This window comes from Triticum dicoccoides, chromosome 6B (assembly GCF_002162155.2).
Source record: "Triticum dicoccoides isolate Atlit2015 ecotype Zavitan chromosome 6B, WEW_v2.0, whole genome shotgun sequence".
Classification (NCBI taxonomy): Eukaryota; Viridiplantae; Streptophyta; class Magnoliopsida; order Poales; family Poaceae; genus Triticum; species Triticum dicoccoides.
The window spans coordinates 9,201,510-9,210,914 of NC_041391.1; the positions used below are offsets into that span (position 1 = coordinate 9,201,510).

A 9,405-nucleotide genomic window follows, 5' to 3' on the forward strand; every position below is an offset into this window, starting at 1 on the left:
ATTCTCCATGTCCGAAGGGAGGATTGTGTTCTCATTCACCCCTACTGTCCATCTAGAAGGCACGTTGAGTTCAGTTATCAGTGTGTGTCAGCGATTTGTGTAAAGATTTTTCTTGTTTGACCACATCATCATCATTGGATCGGAGATTTGTCTTACTAGTTTGCTACAGCATTACAAGCACGCATGGCTAGCTTCTGGTTCCTTCCGTTATATGCTTGACTGCCAAATGTTATTTGGATAATTGAAGGTGTAGAAATCGCTCTATACATATGTCAAAGAGAAATAATGATCAAGAATGTAAGATAATCAGTCAGAACTGCATGTAACATTGTGTCAAAGAGAAAGAATGGTCAAGAATGCAGGAGAGGAAATCACAGCGGCAACATCCACTAAAGAATGTAAATACATATTACTTTACTTCAGTGTATTGGTGTTTTTGCAGAAAGTTTGTGGGATATGGTTAGATTTCTCTGGAGATTCCCCTGCATTATTTTCTCTCTATCTTGGAGTTGAGTTTGCCTGTAAGGTCCCCGCAAAAAAACGAGTTTGCCTATTAGGAGATAGAGATCATCAGTTGTTGATCTGGGGTGGTGGTGTGTTGTCTTTTTTTATCTTGTCATCTTTAAAAAATGTACCTAGCTAGGTATCGTGATTTGTACTGGTTTTGCAAGAATTAACATGTCCGTTTCAGAGTTTATGTTTCTCTTATGTCTGAGATGCATCTCATGTTTGCTTCAACAATCTTGTCTGCAACTTTATAGATTGTAAGATAGAACCGTAGGTAACACCTGCGTCAACAACATTGTAAATTACTTGAAGCAGGTGCGTTAACTTAGGCAGACTGGACCAAATAACTTTATGGACCTAGGAATAAAAATATTCTTAAAGTTGTTAAAACATACCCGGTAACTTTTATCGGTATATCATGATAGTTTACGAACTAAGGACCTGATAACTTACATGCAACACCATGCTAAATTTTACTATAGTTTTTTTAAATAAAAACACACCGATAACTTCTATGTAAATATAGCATGATAATTTATGTAGTACATTTCTGATAAATTATATACAAACACCATGACAACTTTGACCTGTGGGATTTTTTTATTGAAAACATACCATCAGTAAGTTTTGTGTAAATATCATGATAATTTATGCATTGCTTATCCTACATACAAACAAAGGTGGTAACTCTTAACCGGGCAAAAGAAGTTGAAATATACCCTCGGTAACTTATGTGTAAATAGCATGCTAATATACACACAAGTGAGTTGATAACTCGCATACAAATACCACGGTAACTTTTGACCCCGGAAAAGGTGGTTGGAAACATAACCACAGTAAGTTATGTGAAAATAGCAGAGTAATTTACAAACCGCATATCTGATAACTTACATACAAACAACGCAATAACTTTAACCAAGGAGGTAAAAAAATTGTTGAAAAGTACCCCCGATAACTTATGTGAAATAATACAATAATATACGAACTGTATACCCGACAATTTGCATACAAAAATCATGGTAACTTTGATCAAGTGGAAAAAGGTTGTTGAAAAAAATAATCTCGGTAATTTATGTGAAAATAGCATGATAATATAAGAACCGCGTACCCGATAATTTATGTACAAAACACCGTGGTAACTTTGACCAATGAAAACAATTTATTGTTGAAAACATAACCCCAATAATTTATGTCAAAATAGCACGATAATGTAGAAATTGCATAACCAGTAACTTACGAACAAACACCGCGGTAACTAGCTATGACCAAGGGGAAAAAAGATAGTTCTTGAAAAACATATCCTGGTAAATTATGTGAATGTAGCACGATAAGTTGCATACCCCACGGGTGGTAACTTTTGACCCTATAGCACACGTACAAACACCGCGGTAACTTTTACCAAGCAGAAATACTTGTTCAAAAAATAACCCTGGTAACTTATGTGAAAATAGCACGGTAACTTGCACAAATTAGGCTTGGTAACTTATGTAGCCCATGCGTGCTAATTTTTGACCCAAGAAGTCGTCGGAACATACCAACATGTGATCTAGTTTCGAAAATCGCATGCTATGAATCTTTATGTGAAAACCGTTTTCTCATCGGACCGATGATTTGAGCCACAAAAGAATATTGATTTTATATTATGGAAGAATCTAGGATGACGTAAGCTTTTCTCCTCTAGCATAAGTATATGCATGTGTATGTGATGAAGGGTGAAAAACCCATTTTTTATGCCCCCGGCAATTTATGTGCAAATATTATGATAAGTTGCATAGAACAGGCGTGGTAATTATGTAGACCAGGAGTGATAACATTAGACCTGAAAAAAAGTTGTCAAAACATACCAACATGGAATCTAGTTTCGAAGATCTCGTCGTGAGAAATCATTTATATGAAAACGATTTTTTGCATCGGACCGATGATTTGAGTTACAAAATATTTTGAATTTTTAGAATATGGAAGAATCTAGAATGACATCAATTATTTTTCAATCTAGTGCATGTATGTAATTAGAGGAAGGAATGAATGTGAATGAAGAGTGAGTCACTCTAATACATGCATGAATGTAATTATATGGAAGGAATGAGGTGTGTGATAGTTTTGCTATCTGACACACATGTGCCAAATATCACAATCCTTATGTCAATTAGCTTTCCCTATCTTCCCCTCCTATGGATGGCACTAGTCTCCATTGCGTAGCTCTTTTTTTCACAAACAAATCACGTGCCATTTGTCACCTCGTCAGACCCCACCGCTGCCACCTCCCACGCGCACCATGCTCCTGGGCCATGCCTGCGCACGCCACCTGGGCATGTGGCCTTGCGATTCCTCCGCGTGCCACTGCAGCAGATCGGTGCGCGCCACCACCTTCTATCGATCAGGTCGAATCTAGTGGACTCTAGCTGCAGCTGATTCCGTCGAGAACTTGCATGATCCCGTCGCCACCGTTTTCGATCGCTTCGTACGCGATCATCTTCGATCGCTGCCGCACATACGTCGTGCCTCCACATCGGCCCGTCTTCATCGCTCTCCTCTAAATCTACTTTCACGGCATCCTCGAAATCTTGCTCATAATATCATTTCTTAGAATAAATCCGAGATGCTTCATTGATCTATCGATGACCAAGCAATCGCGCAAGGCACGACAACAAGATTTGTTAACGAGGTTCACCGATATAGCTACATCTCCGGGGCCTGACTACGGGCGCCTCTCCGTGGCACCATCACAATACCGCACACCGACCACCCGAGTGCCGGCACATGCCGTCGGCTACCCCTACACGCATGTGTTATTATGTTGGCATAGGTTAAATCGCGTGTCTACCCTTACTATATATGACAGGCCTAGGATACAAGTGTCCTAATAGGACACACCTCTTACCTTATCTACACACAGTCCGAAATCAAGTCCAACTGTAACCTACCTTATACAATAATAATCGACATAATTCTAATAGTTGGTATGATGCGCGCGTTTGTGGAAATAAAGGAAGGAGTAAGGCGCTCGGGGCCGTTCCTTCCAGTCGCACCGGATTCAGCAGTATCTGTAACAGCAAAGTTCAATGAGGAGATGTTTTTGCACTAGACTACGGATGATAAAAATCGAAATTTATTGCTTTATCTTTTCATTTCACAGAATGTTCACTCTGTCTTTGTTCAGAGGCGAAGACTAACCTGCATTTTGTAGCCAGTTTTGAGCAGATCAGCAGCTAGTTATACTCTCTGTACATCAATGAGTCATTACTGTTCGACCTATATATGCTGGGAAGAAGAACTGCTTCTGCTGCAGTATTATGGTTCCACTTTTTCTGAAGATCGGTGCTTGTTATAGCATTTGCAGAAGCCACTCTGTAAATATATAAGAAAAAGAACAAGGATACTTCTGAAAAACATAAATTTGGTTCGCTGCTGATCTCAAGATAGTGGTCAGACAAATGAAAGTTAAGGATGCAGAGTCCCGTTAGGTTAGGTGTCATTGACTGCGTGCACAAGGCAAAGCTGGCATTTGGGTTCTGGACAGGAACTCATGATTCAGACAAATGACAAAAGATGTGTAACAGAGATGCGTGACTTTTAAATTCAGTACCTGAAGTTCTTTAATTCTCTGGAAGTCCGAAGTGTAGTGATGGGTGACTTCGCGGTTAAGTTTCGGGTCAGGTCCAAAGCTGATGGGTTTAACTGGGCTCTGGTGGCGGTTTATGGTGCCGCGCAACCCGAGCTTAAACCGGAGTTTTTGGCAGACCTTGTCCGAATCTGCGGATCCGAGTAGCTCCCAATTTTAGTTGGAGGTGACTTCAACATCATTAGGAGGAGAGACGAAAAGAATAATGATAATTTTGATGGCAGATGGTCGTTTATGTTCAATACCATTATTGAAAGCTTGGATCTGAGAGAGACAGAGCTTCCCGGTAGAAAATTTACCTGGGCTAATGCTTTGCCAAATCCGACATATGAGAAGCTTGATCGAGTCCTCGCGAGTGTCGAGTGGGAATAGAAGTTCCCTCTCGTAACTGTTCAGGCTCTCTCGCACGAAATATCGGATCACACACCTTTATTCATGGACTCAGGACAGCCAAACCACGTGGGAAACAAAAACACCTTTTCTTTCGAGCTGGCATGGTTTGAACGAGAAGGTTTCTTGGATCCGATTGCTAAGGAATGGGCTAAGGATGCAGGAGGTGCGACTTCTGTCGAGCGTTGGCAGAATAAGATTAGGCATTTGAAAAATTTCCTACGGGGATGGGCTAAACACCTTAGTGGGGTCTATAATGTTGAAAAGGAAAGGCTCCTCTTTATGATTCAGACCCTAGATATAAAAGTCGAATCCACGATCTTGCAAGCCGCAGAGCTCCAGGATAAGCTGGATGCGGAGATGAGGTTGAAAGAACTTCTCCGCGACAAAGAATTGAAGTGGGCGTTGCGGGCTAAGGTCCGCAAAGTGGTCCAGGGGGACGCAAACACTCAATTCTTCCACTTGATTGCTAATGGCAAGCACAGAAAGAAGAGGATCTTTCAGCTTGAGCAAGATGAAGGAACCATTGTAGGGCAGGACAACCTGAAACTTTACATCATCAAGTATTATAAGCAGTTATTTGGACCTCCGGAGGATAGTTGTGTGTCCCTCGATGAGTCCAGGATTGAGGATGTGCCTCAACTAACTGCTAATGATAATGATATTCTGGTTGCCCCGTTCTCTGAGAAGGAGGTGTTTGATGCTATAGCGCAGATGAAAAACAATAAGGCTCCCGGGCCCGATGGATTCCCGACGGAGTTTTACAAAAAGTGTTGGCATATTATGAAGGGGGATTTGATACCAATGTTCCATGATCTTTTCTCTGGACAGCTTCAGTTATTTCACTTAAATTTTGGAACAACAACACTGCTTTCTAAGAAAACGGATGCTGTGAGAATCGAGCAGTTCAGGCTGATCTGCCTTCTCAATGTTAGTTTCAAAATTTTCACCAAGGTTGGGACTAATCGGCTCACACAGATTGCGCATTCTGTGGTGCAGCATTCACAAACTGCTTTCATGCCGGACAGAAACATCCTAGAAGGGGCGATGGTCCTTCACGAAACGCTCCATGAAATTCACTCCAAAAAATTGGATGGAGTCATTTTTAAGGTGGATTTCGAGAAAGCGTATGATAAAGTAAAATGGCCATTCCTACAACGGGCATTGTGTATGAAAGGTTTTGATGAAGCATGGCGCTGCCAGGTTGAATCTTATACGCAAAAAGGGAGTGTTGGAATTAAAGTGAATGACGAGATAAGTCATTATTTCCAGACACATAAGGGCCTGAGACAATGAGATCCGATGTCCCCTATCCTGTTCAACATTGTCGTTGATATGTTGGCAATTATGATAGGAAGGGCTAAGGAGGCTGGTCAAGTGGGTGGCCTGGTACCTCATCTCGTTGACGGAGGTGTGTCCATCCTTCAGTACGCCGATGATACAATCATCTTTATGGAGCATGACTTGGCCAAAGCAAGAAATATGAAGCTAGTGTTATGCTTATTTGAACAATTGACCGGGTTAAAGATTAACTTTCACAAAAGCGACTTGTTCTGCTTTGGTAGAGCCAATGACGAATAAGAGGCCTATAGGCAATTGTTTGGGTGCGATTTTGGGGCATTACCTTTCACTTATTTAAGAATACCAATCCACCATCGTAAGCTGACAAACAGAGAATGGAAGTGCATCGAAGACCGATTTGAAAAGAAACCGAGCTGCTGGAAGGGCAAGCTCATGTCATATGGAGGCCGATTAATTCTGATAAATTTGGTTCTCACGAGTATGCCTATGTTTCTTTTGTCGTTCTTCGAAGTCCCGGTTGGAGTTAGGAAACGAGTGGACTTTTATCGCTCACTATTCTTTTGGCAGGGTGATGAACTAAAAATAAAATACCGTTTAGCCAAATGTGATATCATTTGTAGACCGAAAGACCAAGGGGGTTGTCGGTGTCAAAACCGGCGGATCTCGGGTAGGGGTCCCGAACTGTGCGTCTAGGCGGATGGTAACAGGAGACGAGGGACACGATGTTTTACCCAGGTTCGGGCCCTCTTGATGGAGGTAAAACCCTACGTCCTGCTTGATTAATATTGATGATGTGTGTTACAAGAGTAGATCTACCACGAGATCAAGGAGGCTAAACCCTAGAAGCTAGCCTATGGTATGATTGTTGTTCGTCCTACGGACTAGAGCCACACCGGAGAGGGCTAGGGTTACACATAGTCGGTTACAATGGTAGGAGATCTACATATCCGTATTTCCAAGCTTGCCTTCCACGCCAAGGAAAGTCTCATCCGGACACGGGACGAAGTCTTCAATCTTGTATCTTCATAGTCTTGGAGTCTGGCTGATGACGATAGTCCGGCTATCCGGACACCCCCTAGTCCGGGACTCCTTCAGGGGTCTTGGTATTGAGAATCTTGAAGTTAAGAACAGATGTCTTCTCAGCAAATGGCTGTGGAAGTTATCTAGTGGGACTGACGCCACTTGGGCGCAAATTCTTCGTAGCAAGTATCTTCAAACCAAAACTTTGTCTCAGGTGACAGTAAGGCCGACTGACTCACCTTTTTGGAAAGGGCTTATGAAAGTCAAACTATCCATGTTTAATAGCACAAAGTTTATTGTTGGTAACGGTGCTAGTACGCGTTTCTGGGAGGATACATGGCTCAGACAGACACCCTTAGCCATTCAATACCCGTCTTGTATCGTATTGTTCAACGACGTGAGGTTTTTGTTACAACAGTACTTCAATCTACCCCCCTTAATATTCAGTTCAGAAGGGCGCTAGTGGGCAATCATTGGGAAGATTGGCTCTGTCTAGCAAGTAGACTAATGGAGGTTCAGCTTTCTCAACAACACGATGAATTACGCTGGAAGCTTACTAGGTCTGGGGTATTTACAGTTAAATCAATGTATGTTGATGTTATCAATTCAAGCTCGATTCCTAGTTCTAAACATGTTTGGGCTGTCAAAGTCCTTTTGAAAATTAAAGTGTTTATGTGGTTTCTCCATAAACAAGTTATTTTAACCAAAGATAACTTGGCAAAGCGTAATTGGACAGGACCAACTAGGTGTAGTTTCTGTGATCGGGATGAGACGATCAAACACCTGTTTCTTGATTGCCCGCTAGTCAAAGTTTTATGGCGAACGGTCCATATTGCTTTCAATATTACTCCATCGAGTTTTGTCAACACGTTATTTGGAACGTGGCTTAATGGGATAGAGCCCGAGTTAGCGAGACATATTCGGGTCGGAGTCTGCGCCTTTTTGTGGGCGCTTTGGAACTGCAGAAATGATTTGGTTTTAACAGGACAACACACATTCATTTTTTGCAGATTGTTTTCAGAGCCACGGCGTTGATCCGTTCGTGGTCGCTACTCACTCCGACGGAGGCCAGTGAGCGTTTGGTTACTGGATCTATCCGCTGGGAGATGATAGCTTGGGATATCTTCAACCGGTTTGGATGGCGGTCATGTAATAGGATAGACAATTAGTTTACCTATCTCTCTTTTGCCTAGCCGGTTGTGGCGTCCTTTATTTGGCTAGTTTGTCTTCTAGCCCTTTTGGCTCTGTGTGAGCTATTTTTTATGTTATTTTGGAGACTTTAAGACTTTGTTGGAACATATTTATTTGTTTTAATAAGATGGTCGTATGCATCGTTCTGATGCAGAGGCCAGGGAATCCCCCTTTTCAAAAAAAAAACTACTGCAGTAACCAGAGTATTTCACCGATCTAGCATGTGCATGCTTGTTCATCAGTTTGTAACATCTTGCTAGCTAGCAATGTGGCACGTCTGAAAGTAGATAGCAATGTGCACGTTTGAAAACTACTTCTAATGGCTAGCTAGCTATTTATATGTTGGTGCATAAGAACTTGCCAAACAGGTCCACTGTATTGTCGATACTCCAAAACCATGGTATTTTGTACCTACGGGCTTAATTATTGGAGTTTTACAATACTTTGGTTTTATAAAAAGCTTTGATAAAAACAATCAAGCTTGAAAAGTTGTGTAATATAATATTGGATCATTGACAATTTTTGAACTTAGAATTTATTACCATAGAAAAAAAAAAACTAATCCTTTGGTATCCTTCAAATCATCTATATCCTTCGCGTCATCGATACGCTTCGAATCCTTATGTACCAGACGCTAGAAAATTACAGTGTATGGATCACGTATATATGACTGATTATCAGCAGATACACAAGCAAGTCAAAACTGAAACAATAAGACATCCTATAACACAAGCAACCGGCAGGAAAGCAAGTAAACAATTCCTTCAAAGAGAAGATGTACTGCTTCATAGAAAGGTCCAAAATGGAGCTTCATAGAAAAGATTGAAAAACAGAGAATACATATGCTTGTGAGAACCAATGAATAAATAGCTTCGATATTACTGGAATAATAGAAATATAATGAGTTAGTGTCGTTACTCACTATGATTGAGCGCCTCAATGGAGATTCCTTGGCTTGAACATGTAGACCTTTGATACAGCAAATATTTATTTCATTATCTAAAAGAAAAGGAAGGCAGCTCTTTCTTCTGAAACTAACGGAATAATATTTCTCCTAAATACTTCTTGCATTTCAACCATGATCGCTAAGTCAACAGAACATATACATTACCATCCAAAAGCACATGGGTGGTCTCTCCTCCTTTTTCCGGGCTTGAGACCGGCTATGTGATTATAAGTGCCACCTTACAATGGCATAGGCAGAGTTCCCCACCCACCCTCCCAAAAAAGAAGAGAAAATGAAAAAAAAAGCACACCTAAAAAAATAATGAAGACATTTTTTTGGTTTTTGTATTTATCAAATGAGTGCGAGGCGTAAGCTACAAACATAATAAGACATTTACTTATTTATTTTTTCTTGGTACAAACATAAA

General features: G+C 41.1%; 1 pseudogene; it reads right to left on the minus strand.

The window, feature by feature from the left end:
- LOC119320528 overlaps positions 1-9,405 on the minus strand; it is a 33,340-nt pseudogene that overhangs the window by 17,730 nt on the left and 6,205 nt on the right.